Raw genomic sequence first — 19,947 nt, 5'->3', positions numbered from 1 at the left:
GAAGGCCCCTCCAATGGTTTGGCCTCCCTCTAGAATGGACAAAATCGGTTTCTATGAGTGTAGCATTATATTACACTTAAATAAGTGCACAAATGATTTAGCTTCTCTTTTTCAGTATAATCAAATTGAAAATAAAACACACATAAACCCAGTCAAATGATTTAAACTAGACTCAAAACTTAAACCAACTATGACACAAACACTTATAAACTTGGCCTAATAAAACCTTAAAACATAATGAATTTAAACAACTCGATAAACTTGAATAACTTGCCGAACCAATTAAAACTCTAATGTTTTGAAACTTCATGAAGATTAACTCTTCGATAACTGGAGTGCTTTAAAAATAGAGATTGAGCATTGCGTATAAAAAAAGAAGGATCATTAGAGAGTCGGGCACTCAGGTGTGAATGATGTTTTGATTTTATTAGCATTGAGTCTTGTATCCCTAGTATCTTATGTATGAATATATAGATTTAGTTCACTCCGAACATCTTATGCATACCATTTATTTATATTCTTTAACATTTACATTACGTTGTTGAAAGTACAATTTGCCTGGAAAAGCATATGCGCATAATAAACCAAATTGCTTATATCCCCAATACACCTTGACTTACATACATATATACGTTTACCGGGGTTCTAATGTTGTGATAGTGGCCTCATTGATGGAGATCTGGTTGACTTTAGGCAAAATACCTTCACCAAAAAATGCAGGTTGTTTTGGTGGAGGTAATGCACCATCTTGATCAAACATCAAAGCCACAGTTAACATAGTCGGTCTGTCCTTTGCATGATGTTGCACACATAAAAGGCCAATATGTATTGACCGAAGCACCTCAGAGTCGACACATGACTCACGCATATGTGAACTTAGCAACTCAAGAGCGGCACCTTCTTCATAGAGCCTCCATGCCTATAATTAAAGAATGTATATGAACAATTAGATTCATGTAATCTCCTTTACATACCGACATCTAGTTTGCCATTACTTTTGTTAAACTTACATGTGCAAGAAGGTTATCATCTTCCTTTTCATGTGAGAATCCTCTATTTGTCTTCCCACTTACTATCTCCAGCACAAGAACCCCAAAACTGTATACATCTGATTTCTCGGAAAAAGTCCCATCTATAGCATACTCAGGTGATATATAACCCCTAAAAAATTATAAGAATTTTTATTAAATGTAACACTAAGTTAAAAGTGTATGATATCTCTAAATTTCTTGGGTTATGGATTCTTACAGAGTCCCAACTACCCTGTTTGTGTTTGCTTCATTTTCTTGATCCCTAAACATTCTAGCGAGACCAAAGTCGGATATCTTTGGATTCATGTCAGCATCCAATAAAATGTTGCTAGCTTTAAGATCTCGATGAACAATTTTAAACCTTGAATCATGATGAAGATAAAGCAGCCCTCGTATAATTCCATGGATTATGTTAAAAATATCAGACCAATCTAGAGTTAAACTTCTATCTTTATCTGCTCAATACAAATTATTGATATAATTAAGTACTGGGTTGATTACTAATGATAACGTGTAATTCAAGACAAAAATATAAGTGATGTTGAAAGAGTTATACCAAAAATGAATAGGTCAAGGCTTTTATTTGGCATGTATTCATAAATCAGCATGCTTTCATCTCCTTCGTTACAGTATCCCAATAGCTTTACAAGATTTCGATGTTGAAGTTTAGCTATAAATTTAAGTTCATTTTTGAATTCATTAACTCCTTGTCTTGAAGTTTTTGATAGCTTTTTCACTGCTATTTCTTGACCATCATCCAACACACCCTGTAGATTACAATCCAGGCAGACATTACCGACAAGAAAGAACTAATATTTTGTTTCTAGTTCCTACATATTTGTTTAACTTTGTTACCATGTAAACTGGACCGAATCCACCTTGTCCGAGTTTCTTGTCATTTGAGAAATCCTTCGTAGACTTTGATATTTCAGCCATGCTAAAATATGATAATTTTGTGTCATCGTCATGTTGGTTGTTCATGCTATACTCTTTGTCCATGGTTTGAATTGGTTCATCTGCATAAAGAATCAAAGCGCTATATGTTTAGAGAACAATTAGCCGGCCTCAACTTATAATTTATTATTTCGTACTTTCATGATAAATAACAAATTAAATCAAGCAAAAAATTACTGCATGAGAAAACAACAATAGTCGTCTTGACTAGCATCCACAACACAGGGTTTGTGGATGCTCGTTTTTTGATATGGCATGGGACAAAGGAGGAGGTGGCAAATGAGGGCGTTGTGGGGGTCGTTTGTTGGGGGGGGGGGGAGGTTGTTTGGGGGACGGACGAGAATGTGGTGGACCCCCTCTCTCACATCAATATACTACCGTTATTTTTTCTTGCTCGTTGATGATTATTCCCGTTATATGTGGGTGTACGTGATTGAAACGAAAGATGAGGCCTTATCGGTGTTCAAGAAATTTAAGTTGCAAGTCGAAAAAGAAAGTTCCCACAAGATTAAGATGTTGAAGACCATGAGTGTTCCAAAAACACTATGGGGGGAGGCTGTTCGGCATGTTGTATACATTCTCAGCCGGGTGCCAACGAGAAGGGTCAAGAACATGACACCCTATGAGAAGTGGAGAGGAAGAAAACCGAAACTTAAGCACCTTAGGGTGTTTGGGTGTGAAGAAGGTTGGGAACCATTAGAAAAAGTTGATGATCGAAGTGTTCTGATTGTAAACCTGGGGTAGTACTGATATCGTTCAGCCCACGGAGAATTATTTCTTTGATAATAAAGAAAGTCAAAGCCCTAGGTCACCATCTGACCCTTATTTTTCCTCACCTTCACTTGATTGCTCAACAAAGGATGCAAGCAGTGAGCAATCACCAACAAATCTCGATCACACCCCCCACGGGGATTTCGATACGTTGAAGGGGTGTACCAGAGGACAACAGAAATGAATGAAGAAGAGGTACGAGAGCTTTATGACCAGGAACTATTGTTGGCAGATAGCGAGCCCACAACATTCAAAGAAGCAATAATGTATAACGGCTGGAAACAAGCAATGGAGGCTGAATTGGATTCAATTAAAAAGAATCAGACCTGGTTCTTGACAGATTTGCCATTGGGTTACAAGCCGATTGGCTTGAAGTGGGTTTACAAGTTGAAAAAGGATGCAGATGGGCAGGTAACTAAGTGCAAGGCACGATTAGTCGCGAAGGGGTACGTTCAAAGAAAAGGAGTTGACTTCGAAGAGGTTTTTGCACCGGTGGCCAGGTTAGAAACAATTTGATTAATATTATCGATGGCAGCTAAAGAAGGGTGGATTGTGCATCACCTTGATGTCAAATCCGCATTTCTTAACGGAGATTTACAAGAGGAAGTGTACGTCTCGCAACCCGAAGGTTTTATTGTGAAAGGAAAGGAGGAAAAGGTGTACAGACTCAAGAAAGCACTCTATGGGTTGAGACAAGCTCCGAGGGCCTGGAATGCTCATCTTGACAAATCACTCAAAGATCTCGGTTTTACACGATGCCCTCAGGAACAAGCTGTGTATACAAGTAAGTGCTCGAGTTCAATTATTATTGTAGGGGTTTATGTCGACGATCTCATTGTGACCGGGTCAAATGAACGGGATGTTAAAAGGTTTAAAGAAAATATGATGAAGGTGTTTGATATGAGTGATTTGGGTCTGTTGTCATACTATTTGGGAATTGAAGTTAGTCAAGGTATAGATGGCATAACATTGAAGCAGTCCGGGTATGCCCGGAAAATTCTAAAGTCAGCCGGGTTGGAAAATTGTAACTCATCAAAGTGGCCTATGGATCCGAAACTTCAGTTGACTAAAGATGAAAATGGTGAATGTGTAGATGCAACTATGTATCGTCTCCTCATCGGCAGTCTTCGTTATTTGCTTCATACAAGGCCTGATTTGGGGTACTCGACAGGAGTTTTGAGCAGATTCATGGAGAAACCAAAGGTATGCCATTTTCAAGCATTGAAGTAGGTGTTAAGATATGTGAAAGGGACAGTGAGTTTTGGTTTAAAATACCGAAAGGGAGGTGATGGAAAGCTGTTGGGATATAGTGACAGTAGCCATGGTTTTGATGTGGAAGACCGGAGAGGAACTTCAGGTATGGTGTTTTATTATTCAAACAGTTTAATTACATGGGCTTCACAGAAACAAAGGACCGTGGCGTTAAGCTCTTGTGAAGCTGAGTTTATGGCTGCTACATCAGCTGCTTGTTAGGCGTTGTGGTTGCGAAATTTGTTAAGTGATTTAATAGGAAAAGAGCCTCAACAAGTAAAGCTGCTGGTTGATAACGAGTCGGCGATCGCACTAATGAAAAACCCCGTGTTCCACGGTCGCATTAAAAATATCAATACAAAGTATCACTTCATTCGAGAGTGTGTCGAACGTGGTCAGATTCAAGTCCAACATGTCAGCGGGGAACTCCAGAAGGCCGATACGTTAACGAAAGCATTACCTCGAATCAAGTTTGGGGAGATGACATCTATGATGGGTGTTGAAGATCTTGGAGACCCGGTTCAACATTAAGGGGGAGAGTGTAACTTAATGTGGACCGGGTAAAAGGGTGACTCAGTGAAGTGTTCAAAGTACCGGGTAAAAAGGGATGTGGAGAAGGAAGTGGGAAGAGTGGCCCAGGATGTGAACGTTGGAGTTCGTTTCCTTATTTCTAGTCATTTCAGTTATTTGCTTTCTTTATAAATAGGTGGTAGGGTCCAATGTTTAGAAGTACTTTTCCTTTGCGTATTTTATTTTCTCATCAACTTTTCCATTGTATGCATTTTGTCTTTCAAGTATTAATATCAGAAAATTGCCCCACAAATTTTGTCTTGTAACCATTTTTCTTATTACCATTGTACCTCTCTGATTACCAACATAAGACAATCTGGTGGCTTGAAAGTAGAGAAGCAGCAAACATAGAGCTTTTACTTTTAAACGTTACATTTAAATATATTAAGATTTTTTTCAACCAACAAAAAGCTGTCATGTCAGCTTGTTGCGTCTGTGTAAAATCTGTTACTCCATACATTATTAATGTCAGTTGTTTGGAATGAAGTAATATACCTAGTGTTTTACCTTGGTTTCTTTTCTTCTTGTTCCAAGCATACACGATTGCTAAAACCGAGATCATAGTAACAAAACTACATGAGATCGACACTGCAACTATGATTATTCCCCTCTTTCTGTTGGAACTAGATTCTTGGACTGGTCGAGTAACAAATCGCAAAGAAAACAAGTTAGATCTATGAAACTCCTAGACAGGCCCAAAAGAATAAAAAAATATTAACAATATCAAATTAAGCTTACTAGTTAATTCAGATGAGGCCACTCTTACGTAAAGATCTTGGGTTTCTTCATCAATAGTTCGAACATCCACTAAATCATGGAACCATAGCAAGCATCCACTTCCGCCCCTTGTGATTTCTATATTCGCATACGCAGTACACGAGCAATTTCTCTTGCAAACAATCGCGCATTCATCAAGTGTCATGCTCTTGTTATACCATGACCGCCGAGTATCTGGAAGTTTAATGTTTTTAAACACTCGAAAACCATCTCCCTTTTGGCAATTTAAAGGTGTTCGATGCCGACACCCGCTTGACCACACAGATGCATTCCATTCGTCTGGCTTTCGTGGTTCGAACCCTTCCATACAGCTGCAAGGCGGTGAGTTATGCGGGTTGCACCAACCATTTGGACCACATCGTCTAAATAGGGCGCATATATCGTTATTTGCTTTCCAGTATGCGTACCACTTTCCACCAACCCAATTCAGTCGGAGCAAGATACCTTCGGGATTTACATAGACACGTGCTAGAAATGAATTGTTAACAACATTGTACGTGTAGTACACCTCTTTCTCATTGAAAACAAATTTGTGTTCGATTAGGGAGTTCGGTACATGCTTAGGCATTCCATTGAATCCATTACTGTTCCATGGCCGTATCTTGCTAACAAAACCGAACCTTTTTCTTCAATAAGTGAGGAAACCCATGAGTATCAATGAACCCTACGAACTCACCAGGTGAAGGATCATCGAGGCTCTTCCACGCCCTATATCGTCTATCAAATCCAGAGACTAGGTCCTTCCCAAATTTCATACCAGGAAGAAGCGTGTCTCCAGGATAATCAAAACTCTCCCAAACTTCCTGGCTGTCTCTCCTCACAACCAGATTTCCGGAATCTGAAAGTTGTGCTACCAGAGTCCTGGTCGTGGGAGATACCAGGAGAGTTTCAGATGACCAAACAGTGGTGTTGCTGCTACTAGAAATAACCAATAAGGATCCGTTAGTGGCAAGTTTAAACACACCAGACGAATCTGTTATAGGTGTTTCTCTGTTAGCAACCCACACCACTGTTCAAGGTGATATGTTCTTGTACCATATCCCTAAATACCGCTTTCTGGACCTTCCGGGACTAAAAAACCCGAGTTCATATACTTTACCAGCTGAAACAAGGGCATCTCCGTCTCGATGACTTGGTGAACTGTCATGGTGTCCTGTATTGTACAGGTTGCCAAAATACAAAACAGTAGACCAGAGAGTAAAATCTTGTGAAGGACCTCCATTGATGTTTTGTTATGTGTATAGTCTTGTGCAACTTCATTCAAAATTTATAAAATTTCCAATAGAAGGTTGTGTGGTTGTAGAAGGATTGAGACAATGGGTCCGCCTCTTAGCGGATACAAGAAATGTCCCGTCATAAATATTAGGGGTGAGCAATAACCGAATCGTTAAAAGAAACCGAACCAAAGACCGACGAAACCGAACCGATATAACCCAAAAACCGAATTAACCGAAATTAACTGAACCGAACCGAACTCTTCAATTTTAATATTTCCAAGCCTTTTTCCATCTATTTCATGTATTATGTGTATTAATAGTTTAATACTATCATTTTCATGTATTTATATCTTTGTTTCATTTACTAATATCTCAATTTAATATATTTATACCATCATTTCATGTAGTTATGCATTTATTTCATGTATTTAAACATTCATTTCATGTATTTATAAGCAAAGTTTTAGCCCAAGTTTGATACTGGTTATTAACCGAAATTAACCGAACTGATAACCGATCGGTTAGGGTGGGTTAATACTAATAACCGAACTGAACCGTGCACACCCCTAATAAATATAGAGTTTTAGGTAGTTAATTAGGTAACGTTTGGTATGCACGGATGATAAGGGGAAATGAGTAATGAAATAATTCATTGTGTGGGAATAAAAAAATAGTGTTTCGTTACTTATTGGTTTGCAATCACCCATTACATATGGCCTCTCATTCCATCAAAACAATTCCATCAATAACTAAGTAATGTCGGGTACTCGTATGTGGCCCCCATTGGTTAAAGGTAGACCGTGCCGCCAACGAGTCCGGACGGACAGAGCCCCTAGCGGTCCACCTATTGAGGGATTCCCCAGATAAAACCCGACCCCCACACCCGCCAAACGACACGCCAGAGAGGAGCAGGTAAAACCGGGTTAGATCAGGATCGAACCCTGGCAAACCAGGGTCATCCCTCATATCTCCCAAATAAATTGGTGATAGTGAGGTTTGAACCTCATACCTCTCACTAGTAATGTGAGTGCTCTATTGTTAATAGTAATCATTTAAACATATAATATATATATATAGGGGATGGTTCAAGAGAGAAATGAAATTACTGCGAGAAATGGATATGTGCCACAAGTTTTATTTTAGGTTTTAAAAGCTTCAAGATTAATTAAGAAACTATAAATGCATCTCTCTTTTCAATTAATATATCTATTAAATTAATATAACTAATCAAATTACTATAATTGACAAATATTAAGAATTCATTTATTTTCTAACCAAATTTTTATCCTACACAAGTACAATTTATCCTACACAAGTACAAATTTATTCATACGTTAAAATTTCTTTCTATCCAAATTTCTTCTAACTCAATATATAAGTATCCATCAACACGTAGTTACATTGTGATAAATAATATAAAAAACTATTTTACATGTGTTAGCACTAAATATCAACAAAAAAAATATAACATACACAAAAATATATAACCTATACTTGTTCTAAGAATAAAAAAAACATATAACATACACACAATTCATCGTCAATATATACACACGCACACGAAAACATATAACCTACACATGAAAACTTTATCCTACACAAATACAATTTATTCATACACAAAAAAAAATTTATAGTTAAAACCAATTTCTTCCAACTCAACTTATCAATATTTATCAACACGTAGTTACATTGTGATTTTAAATAATACAAAAACCAATCTTACATATTTTTGCATTAAATGTGAAATATACAACATACACAATAACATATAACTCACACTTGTTCTAAGAATAAAAAAACATAACATACACACGAAAAACATATAACCTACACATGTGTAGGATATGTGTATATTTGTGTAGTTTATATAATTGTTGATGTCGAATTTAATATGTAAGTTATATGTTTTTTTTGTATATTGTACGTTTTTATTACTCAAAAGAAGTATATATTATATAATTTTGTGTAGGTTGTATATTTATTATTTATATTTAATTGACACATTTGTATGACATTTTTTTTATTATTTATGAAAACTGAATTAGTGTTTTTATCTTTTTAATTAATTTAGTTAAATTATGTAGATATATTAATTAGAGAGAGATTTATTATCGTTATATTATGTGTATTAATTGAAGAGAGATAGGAATGGCAACGGGGCGGGTTTGGGGCGGGTTTTGCTTAACCCGAACTCGAACCCGAAACCAAAAACCATCCCCGTACCCGCCCCATTACCCGTCGGGTTTAAATCGGGGATTCCCCGTTTGGTTTTTTGTACCCCCCCGACCCGCCCCGTCCCCGAACCCGAAAACCCGACCCGACCCGAAATTGGTTCATCACATAACTGAACATTTATCGAAATAAACTTCTGCATCACACACATGAAAGCTGAAACAATGTGTTACAAAGGAAATAAAACCAAGTCTACATGGCCGAAAAATCATGCCAAATACACAAACTACAAACTTGCGACCAAATCTAAATACCAAATCAAACCAAATCATCCAAAGTCGTCGTGCCACTTTCTTTAGTACCTACCTACATTAAGAATATTTATCAATAAATCAACCAAGTTAAAAGAATAAAAGCTATGTTACAAAAATAGTAAATTTTATAAATATTATTACCTCTTCCACATCCATTTCATATTCAATGGTGCGGCAATATGCCTCGGTCTCTTCCGAACAAGTTTCTATATTTAATAGTAATAACATAAACATATATTCATGATTATGAAGATAAATAACATGAGTAATAATGTAATATTCAATATAGCGTTACCTCGAATCTCATTCAACAACCAACTTTGAGCACACATTAAAGCCTCCAAAGTTTTTGGGTGAAGTCGACTTCGGTGAGGACTTATTAATCTTCCACTTGTACTGAACGCAGATTCAGAGGCAACGGTGGAAACTGGAATTGCCAATACATCTTTTGCCATCCTTTGAAGTGTCGGATACTTACCTCCATTTGTCTTCCACCAAAGCAACAAATCCAGTTCTACTTCATCAGGCAAAAGATTTTCTTTCAAGTAGTTATCTAACTCTGCCATATCATTCAAGTCATCATTCACCTTAGCTTTGGATTTAATGTCAGATAGGAATTTTTGGAATCCACCAGAAGAACACTCTGACAACCCCGAACTGAATAAAGATGAACTAGAACCACCACCTATAAATTAATGTGAATCAAGATAAATCAAATATTAGCAATTTATATTTATACTCATTAAATATTAATATGATTATACCTTCATAGTAGTTTTTACCACGTGAGTTGGTAGATTCATATTCTTTAAAAAAAGCTCGGACAAAATCCTCAAGAGATTTAAACTCTTCCTTTGCCATTTCTTCACCGTATAAGGCAGGCATAAGCAACTCTACGTATTTTAGCTTGTAACGTGGATCTAAAACCGCAGCCATCCCCATAATCCCATGAATTACAGACCAATATTTATCAAACTTGATACTCATTTTATACGCCATTAGGCTAATGTCAACAATAGAAGACTTAGTCCACTCCCGCATAGAAAAACGAATCTCACATATCAAAGGGAAAAAGACATTAGCAGTAGGATACTTGTTACCAGAAAACAAAAGAGTTACCCGATAGAATAGTTGTAGCTTGTTACATATCTCAGTTGCTAAGTCCCAATCAAGGTCCGTAGGCAAACTAGTATACATGGGCTCTCTTTGCTTTAATCGCGTGAAAACATGTCTATAAGGTATAGCAACACTAAGCATCAAATAAGTAGAGTTCCAGCGAGTCTTGCAATCAACGATCAGTTTCTTTGTGTATTCCATTTCAAGTTGATTGGCTGCTTCCTCAAATTTTTGCTCTCTTTTTCCTGATGCAGACCAAAATAAAACACTATCTCTAATTCTTTCAATCCCATCCTCAATAACAGACAAACCATCTTGAACAATCAAATTGAGAATGTGCGCGCAACAACGCATATGAAACAACTCTCCTTTCCTCATGAGTGATCTCAATAGCCACAACACGCAAACTGCCAAACTGTCTAATTTGACTACACGTACTCACCGAATACAATCAACAGTCAACTACAGTCTAATTATTCAATGCAGGAGCAGTTAAATAGCTAGCTAGCAGAAATCAATAAGTTCAATACGATTTACATTAAAACATGTAATTCGATCGGAATAAGTTCGTTAATATTTACGTTAACATAAGTTGGAGTGAAAACAGGTGAAATAATAATAATAATAATAATAATAATAATAATAAGAGAATTAGGGATCTTACAGGTGGTAGGATGAGAAAGCGGTGGAATGAAACAGAGACCGAGAGGCCATAGAGTAAGAATATGAATATAATTGAGGATAATATTAATATTAATATAGTCTATTATCATGGAAAGAGGAAACCCCTAAAACAAATTAGATTCCCCAAATCAATTATCATGTCAATCATCAATCGCAAAGAGAACGATGTATCATACGATATGCAACAACAACAAAATTAGGTCAATTTCAAATGAAAAACCCTAAAAAAGGAGAAAACATACTTCGGTGTGTGTGTGATAGTGGGGAAGAAAAGAATGGTGTGTGTGTGTGATTAAAGAGTGAGATTACATACTTCGGCTGGGATCAAAACGAGGAGGAGGGTGGTCCGGTGGTGCAGACGGCGATTGAGTGGATGGTGATGGTGGTGCAGACGGCGATTGAGTGAATCGGGGGCGGACTGGCGGTGGCGGAGTCTGGATGAGTGGATGTCTGGATGTAGGTTTAGGTTTTTAATATATATATATATATATTATTTATATTTATATTTATATATTATATCGGGGCGGGTCGGGGCGGGGGTACCTGAACCCAAACCCGAACCCGAACCCGAAACAATCCCCGAAACAATCTCCGAAACCCGACCCGAAACCGAAAAAACAAAACCCGACCCGACCCGAAATAAGCCGGTTTTCGGGTTTCCCCGTCGGATTCGGGGATTTTTGCCATCCCTAGAGAGAGAGTGTGCATTTATTGTTGCTTTTATATCTTTTTCATTTATATTTAAACTTTTAAAACTTAAAATAAAACTAGTGGTTCATATTCATTTCTTGCAGTAATTTCATATATATATATATATATGTGTGTGTGTGTGTGTGGAATGGTTCAAGAGAGAAATGAAATTAATGCGAGAAATGCGAGAAGTGAATATGGGCCACTAGTTTTTATTTTAGGTTTTAAAAGCTTCAAGATTAATTAAGAAACTATAAATGTATCTCTCTCTTCAATTAATATATCTATAAAATTAATATAACTAATCGAATTACTATAATTGAAAAATATTAACAATTATTTATTTTCTATCCAAATTTTTATCCTACACAAGTACAATTTATTCATACGTTAAAATTTCTTTCTATCAAAATTTCTTCCAACTCAATATATAAATATCCATCAACATGTAGTTACATTATAATAAATAATATAAAAACTATTTTACATGTGTAAGCATTAAATATCAACAAAAAAATACAACATACACAAAAAAATATAGCCTACACATATACTGAGAATAAAAAAATTTATAACATACACACAAAATTCATCATCAATAAAAATACACGCGAACGAAAAAATATAACCTACACATAAAAACTTTATCCTACACAAATACAATTTATTCATACATTAAAAAATATTCTATTTAAAACTAATTTCTTCCAACTCAATTTATCAATATCCATCAACACGTAGTTACATTGTGATAGATAATATAAAAACATATCTTACATATGTTTGCATTACATGTGAAATATACATCATACACAATAACATATAACCCTCAATTGTTCTAAGAATAAGAAAACATAACCTACACACAAAAAACATATAACCTACACATGTGTAGGATATGTGTGTATTTATGTAGTTTATATAGTTGTTGATGTCGAATTTAATATGTAAGTTGTATGTTTTTTTGTATATTGTACGTTTTTATTGCTTAAATCAAGTGTAGGTTATATAATTTTGTGTATGTTGTATATTTATTGTTTATATTTAATGGACACATTTGTATGACAATTTTTTTATTATTTATGAAAAATAAATTAGTGTTTTTATCTTTTTAATTATTTTAGTTAAATTATGTAGATACATTAATTAGATAGAGATTTATTATGGTAATATTAGTCGTATTAATTGGAGAGAAAGTGTGCATTTATTGTTACATTTATATTTTTTTCATTTATATTTAAACTTTTAAAACCTAAAATAAAACTAGTTGCTCATATTTATTTCTCGCATTTCTCACAGTAATATCATTTCTTTCTTGAACTTAAACATATATATATATATATATATATATATATATTAATGGGTCAACAGACTAGCTAGTTACAGTTTAAACATATATGTTGTATTGTTAATAGTAATAATTATCCTCTCACTTTTCATCTTATACTATAATTTTGTTTGGAAATTTTTTTATCGTTACAAAGTTACTAGTATGGGTTGTGTAAGGCCAAAAATTATGACTTGTGATATTAATATAGTGAAACTCATTAAATAAATATTTGGTCAATCAATCGGTTAAAGTTAGCGAGCAGTCCGAATCCAAGACAATAGCTTTGATGCACGTGTATATCTTCAACGGGAAGAAAACTTCAAGAAGAAACATCTTTGTCTACAAATATGACATTTGTTGTATTTGTTTGTGTGTGTTTTCTATGGTGTAATCAACCACCCAAGGGGACCTCACATTGGGTGGGATCGGTTTGTTTAATATTATCAATCTTTTAAACCGATTACGGAGTAGTTCATTATCCTTTATCTTATCTTTACATTATATGTTCGATCATTTGATTTCACCGCACCCGTCTCGATCGCTTATCATAAAACAAATCCTTTCGATTATCGAATCCGAGGATAGGTGACCTGCATGTTGTTCCATTATTTAGTCTTAGACAATACCACCAGTATGGTACAACCAGCACTTACTTGACCAGCTCCTATAAATAAACATATTGACTAAAGGAAATTTCATAAAATAGTCTAATTTAACCATACTTTTCTAGAGAACAGCCTAAGGCAATCCGTTGTGGTCAAGCCACCACTAGCTTCATTGGCCGTTGCGAGCCACATCACTCGCGAACACCGTGAGTGGCGCCGCGAGCGAACCACCGCCACCATGGTCGCTTGGGCTGAAGTAAACGTAGGGCAAGGGATATGTGGAGTTGACCGTTGGGCTTTGGTAAAATAAAAAAAAACTTTTTAACCTATATAAACCCCACAATTAACCTTTAATAAATTACCAACACTCTTAATTCTCTCTACACTACTTCAAAAACAATATATTCCATATTATCATCTATATTTTTTAAAAGTATGGATCACTGGGGTAGTTGTTATCGACCGGAAACGCCGTATGGTCAAAACGACGATGTCGTGTTTGTCGCTAGTGATGATGGAACAAAACTTGAGTCAAATGTCACCACTGTCTCCTGACTTTTTTGTTCCGGAGACACAAGAGGTTTGTTGCTAAGGGCAAACGAGCCCAAAAAAAAAGAACCAAGGAGGGGCGCAAGGCTCGAGCCGAGGGACCGAGAAACTCGTTCCAAGAAGAAGAAAAACAACTCATTGGACAAAAGATAAGAAAAAGACTTTGTGTAGTGTCTAGGTTGAAATATATGAAGGTCGAAAAGCATGTATTTTTAAAATTATTATTTTTGTTTTGTTTCGGATAAAATTTTAAAAATATGTTTGTGGGTTATCTTTATTTAATTGTAGCGGACTATCAAAGGTATCGTATATTTTGGGCAAAAGTGAAAAGTTGTTCTATAGGTTGGCGGAAAGTACGGACCGTACCGACAATACGATATCAGGAAGATGGTCTTAACAAGGACTTTAGCAACCTCGAACCAATACATTGATCGATATTTGAAGAAGAACAAGCGCTTGTTCTTGAGGAGATCAAAGCAGATCAAGAAAGAAGACAAAGAGCTGAAGGCGAAGGAGATCAGAAACAAATTTGTGTTTTTGTTCTTAATTTGTAATTTTTTTTGGATATTTATTTTTTTTTAATTTGTATTTTTTTTATATTATTAGGATGTTTAATGTTTTTTATTATATAAATAAGTTTTTTAGTTATATTATTATGTTATATAATAAAAATCATATAATTCGCTAAAGTCATCGCTCGCATGTATCACAACAGGCTCAAGCGGCTTCAGTGAGTGTCCAGTTAGCGTCCAGTCAACATTGCATGGCACAATATTTTTGGGTGAATTCGGAGCCCAACTTCAGCGACAACACACAATCTAAGACCAAACAAAAACCCAAACTAGCCTAAAAACCCTGTCGTATCCGACGAAAAACATTTATGGTCTGACGGATTAATAACCCTATCAGGGCGCACCACGGAGCATGATATTCTGTCTGGTCTGACGGTTTACAGTTTTGTCCTACGGATTAAAGAAACAGACCGACATAATCATAAATAGTCGGATCTAACGGTTCAGTTCATGCTTTCGTCGGATACTACTTTTTAATTTTTCCGACGAACCTTAAAATTTTCAATTAAGAGGTTTTTGATTTTGAGTTTTATAGTGAAATTGAACACTATAGTTGTGTTCTCCTAAAAAAAACTAACCAATTTGCACTATTAATTTGCTTGATTTTATGGATAAATAAGAAAGATTTAGATGGAGGTTGGTTATGAAGGTTTAGGATTTGAGAGGTAGAAGATGAAGAATTTCGTCGGACTTACTAAAATTCCGTCAGATCTAACATTTTTTTAAGAAATTCCGTCGGATCCATTTATCTGTTGACACGTGGCAAGATTTTAAAAGGTCCAAAAATTCTATCGGACGGTGTTGAAATTCCGTCGAATCAGAAACGGTTTCCATAGGATCCGACGAGATTTTAGGCTAGTTTGGGTTTTTGTTTGGTCTGGGGCTATTTTTAGAAAACCACTGTCAAATTAGGCTATTTTGGGAAATTTTTCTCCCATTGATTAATGGGGTTAGGTTAAAATACGACGTAAGACAAAAATAAGAAAGATAAAAAAGATTTGTGGCCTAAAACAACTTTTCGGAAAATTAATAAAAAAATTATAAGTAAAAATATAAATAAAAAACGAAAAAAGTAAAAGAAAAACTAACTAAAATGTTTTCCACGTCTTCCTCGTTCAAAAAAAACATAATTATAAAAAAAAGATTATTGTGTCTTTTTATTTATCGTTATTTTTGTTTATTTTCGTAATTGATTATGCATTTAATTCCTTGGCATTATATCTTTTGCGACCTATTGTATGTTTTTTCTTAATTGGTATTGTGTTATCTTGCGATCTATTATGTCTTTTTAATTTATCATTGTGTTATTGTTTGTTGTCGTCGTTTTTTTTCTCGACATTGTGCTTTTTTAATGTTAATGAGAATGACGGGGAAACATTTTAGTCCTTTTTTTCTTCTTTACTTTTTTTTTAATTTATATTTTAAATTATGATTTTTTTTAATATATTTTTTATTATTATTTTTTTTGGAAGGTTTTTTCTTAAGATACAATTTTTTCTCATATATTTTATTTCTGTCTTTATTTGTATTTTAACCCAACCCTTAGTTAATGATATTACTTTTTAACAAATAAAAAAAACATCCGTAGCTTCATAATTGTTGGCACATACAAAAAATCTTGACCAATTCTTTTACAAAAATACAAATGGATATATGAGAATTTTATATGATAAGGAAAAGATCGACAAAACAAAATATCTAAAATTTTAATCTTGACCTCTCGACTTCAACACCATGTATTATGTCCAAAATTGAATATGGACTTCGCTAACTTCAACACCACGAATCGCAATGATGCACACAAAACCACCATTCATTTCTCTCCCCTCATGACTCGATCCTCTCTCCTCTTTTCTCTCTCACACAAAACTCCACCTATGCTCCACGTCTTCCAAACGCCAATTCTTTTCGATGTATGAACAAAGGGCCTACAAGGCTACAAGCTAAAAGATTTTTTGTTATGATTTGTTGATTTTCTAAATAATTCTAATAATTATGAAATGTATTGCTTTGTGGTTAAACCTCGTAACTTTTTTCCTTTCAAAATCAAGATATTAACTGATCATAATTATGTCATATATAATAATTATTCACTTTCGTCTTACACTATATTTATATTATATCTATTTACTTTTATAAAAGTAATTATTAACATACTATTTACTATATATTTTAAATACTTGGTGAAATGCAAAAATTAACAAAAAATCATATTTGTTAAAAATTAAAAATAATATAATTTCAAATGTTATCATTAAATATAATTTCAAATGTTATCATTAACATATTATACTATGTATATTGTTAAAGATTGTAAATAAAAACAAAACTTAGATAATGTTTTATTTTACAAAAGCAATTTTTAATCATTAAATTATAAATATATGCTTAAAAGTCGATCTATTTCTTTAAAAATCAATACATTTATTTATTATTGTTGTTGTAAATTGTCATATAAATTTATTAATTCTAAATATATGTTTTAAATCTATCCATTTTTTAGATTAATTTAGTAAACTATATATATGTTAAACTGTGGATAATATATATCAATCACTTAGATATATAACAAAGTTTATCATATTTAATTTTTTGGTTTTTTTTATCAAGGATTTTTTCGGGTTTTTTGTGGAGTTTAATTTGATTTTTGCAGGTCAAAAATTGGTAAATAGATTGTTTGATACAAGTTATCTACATTTGGTTCAAAATTTGTTACGGGCTAAAAATGGAAAAGCTGAGTATTTTTTGAAGTTTAAGAATGCAATTGGATTTATCGTGAAAATATCAAACAAATGAAAGTTAGAATTTTAAACATGATTTGGGTTTCAAAATTATTTCAATGGAATTTTTGGAAATAATCAAAAGATTCGGGATTTGACAAATTGACTATTTTTCCCTCGACTATTAAAATTTAAGAAAAGATAGTGAACACTTCCGACATGCCACCCCCAAGCCTATCGATGTTTTTAATTTTTATCAAATATGAAACATTTGTGTCAACATTAACTTCAATGGTAATCATAAAAAATAAGTTCAAATGGTAATCAGAATGTTGTATGCGAAGCTGCCTTGCAAAACTGTGTTCAAATGAAGCAAAATATTCACAAAATTGAATTGGTTAACATTTATTTTTTATGTTGTCATTATAGCAAGATCGAGAAGTCCTTGAAACTTATAAAAAAATGCATGTTTTGTTCAAAAAAACATATTTTTTAAAGAACACCCATCATTACAATTTAAATTTCTCATTCCCTTCTATAGGTGGTAAATTGATAAACATGACAATAAATGTAAAGCTCCATCTATACCTAGGCGCTGGGCTGTCAAAAATACTATTTTATGAGAAGTCTGCTTCTCGAAATTAGTTCATAACCAACACGCTTTCTGTTATACATATGAAAATTTCAATAGAATGAGCATTCTCAGTCACAGTTTTGCACGCGCATTTTTTTTATTAAGTTCATTAAAAAAATCATTTTACGATATAAATAAAATCAGTTAATGTACACATAGTATAAATACAAGCATAGATGTAATACATTTTTCTATATAAGTTATCTAATTATTTGTTTTACTTGTAATTTTATAATTTCGATCATCTCGTGTGTTACACGGGCTCTAAAACTAGTTGTTTATATTTAAGTTCGAGTTTTTATTATTCTATAAATAACATATGGTCTCATGTACGAATCCCTACTCATGCTATGGATAGTTTTACTGTAAGGCTGCGTGTAGTGGGCGTGAGGTTGGGGCTACGAAGGGCGGTTTCCAGCAAGAGCACCCCCCACCCCCTCCGAAATGTGGGGCGATAAGGGGGGGGGGGGGTCAAGGAATTTGTCGCCGTTGGTTGTGTGTGTAGATATTATTATTATTATTATTATTATTATTATTATTATTATTATGTGGGATTGATTTCTTTTGAGAACCGCTTTGAGTTTTAAGAACTCGAAAGAACTTAGCGTAACAATTTTTTTTTTGAATTTTTTTTACACATGTGTAATACGTAAGTGTAAGTAATGTAAAAAAATTACCGTAATTTTTTGCACATCGAATCGACTTTTTATACATGTGTAACTAAAGTTTAAACTTTTGTAATCAACAAAAATATTTATTCTCTATCCTAATTTATTTTTTAATCAAATTTAATCCCAGCCACATATTCTAACTCATTTAATATGTGGTCCAAAATTGAGTTCCTAAAGTTCTTACAACTCATCAAGTTCTCAAAATATATATCCCCTATATATGTGTGATATATATATATATATATTAGGCTAAAACACCATTACACCCCAAAAACAAATTCCTACCCTTTGCTGACTGGGCGTCACGTGTCGTAATTCACCCAATTTGTAGCCCCTCCACTACACATAGCCTAAGAGGGATATCAAGGCAAAACAAAATTAAATATTTAAAGTAAAAAAAACATTAAGATAATCAAAATCAGTAAAAGCCCGGCGTTGACCTTCGTTACGGTCTCAAAACGTAAGGAAAAAAGATGCTACTTTAAACTAACCTGGTTAGTATTAAAGAGAAAAGTGTCATCATCCCAAATTAAGGGTGAAAAACAGAAATATTATTTAACATATATTACAATTCCTAAACCTCTCCACCCCCACCCTAGCTCCTTGCCTGCCGCCTTCCACCATTACCGGCCACCAACACTGTTGGTTTCCACGATCACCAACCTCCTTATAAATGAGCTTAAAATATAGAGTGATGACAGTTAACTCGTTAGTTGGGAGTGGCAACTGGCAAGTGGCAACAGCCAACATGTGATAGTTGGGGTGATTAAAATTCAATAACCCTTTTATTTATAAGATATAGAGATAGATATTGTGTCACTATTTTGGTACAAGGAGTTTTGATGTATTATAACTCTACGCTATATGTGTAGTCTGTTGGCGTCTATGGCACACCGCCACCCATGTCGGAGTTACATACCATATATGTCACGACTCCCAATCCAGCCAACCCCCCATTCTCACCCCTTCAGCCCGCCCCATCGCGTCCCGTCCTACCGTCGCCCATCCAGAATGCCATCTAATGCTAACTCAAATGATTATTATTTGCGCTTGAGCAGTTGTTATGCGCTACACTTAGTCCAAACGGATAATGGATCAACATTTATTTCACGCAAAGTACGATAGTGATTTTAAATAAGCATTCAAAACAATATATATATATATATATATATATATATATATATATATATATTATATTAAATAAAAGGATCCAATTACAATAGAGAGGTGGGTAAGCGAGAAAAAACTGCGCCGCCACCCTCATTTGAATGACAAACCCGATCCTACCGAAAACAAAGTTAAAGTTTTTTGGCATC

General features: G+C 34.4%; 1 pseudogene across 1 annotated transcript; it reads right to left on the bottom strand.

The window, feature by feature from the left end:
• Positions 1 to 264: 264 nt before the first annotated feature.
• LOC143551698 (G-type lectin S-receptor-like serine/threonine-protein kinase At4g27290) lies at positions 265 to 6,653 on the bottom strand (annotated as a pseudogene). Its single transcript, XR_013138543.1, has 7 exons — positions 5,316 to 6,653; positions 5,073 to 5,207; positions 1,887 to 2,047; positions 1,588 to 1,798; positions 1,249 to 1,486; positions 1,011 to 1,161; positions 265 to 919 (listed from the first exon to the last, which is right to left on the bottom strand). The product of XR_013138543.1 is annotated as a G-type lectin S-receptor-like serine/threonine-protein kinase At4g27290 (transcript).
• Positions 6,654 to 19,947: the final 13,294 nt, after the last annotated feature.

This window comes from Bidens hawaiensis, unplaced genomic scaffold, assembly GCF_021521415.1.
Source record: "Bidens hawaiensis isolate Kalapana, Puna unplaced genomic scaffold, B.hawaiensis_p1.1 tig00016560_1, whole genome shotgun sequence".
Classification (NCBI taxonomy): domain Eukaryota; kingdom Viridiplantae; phylum Streptophyta; class Magnoliopsida; order Asterales; family Asteraceae; genus Bidens; species Bidens hawaiensis.
Note: the sequence above shows the minus strand (reverse complement) of the source record. Positions and strands in the feature narration are given on the sequence as shown.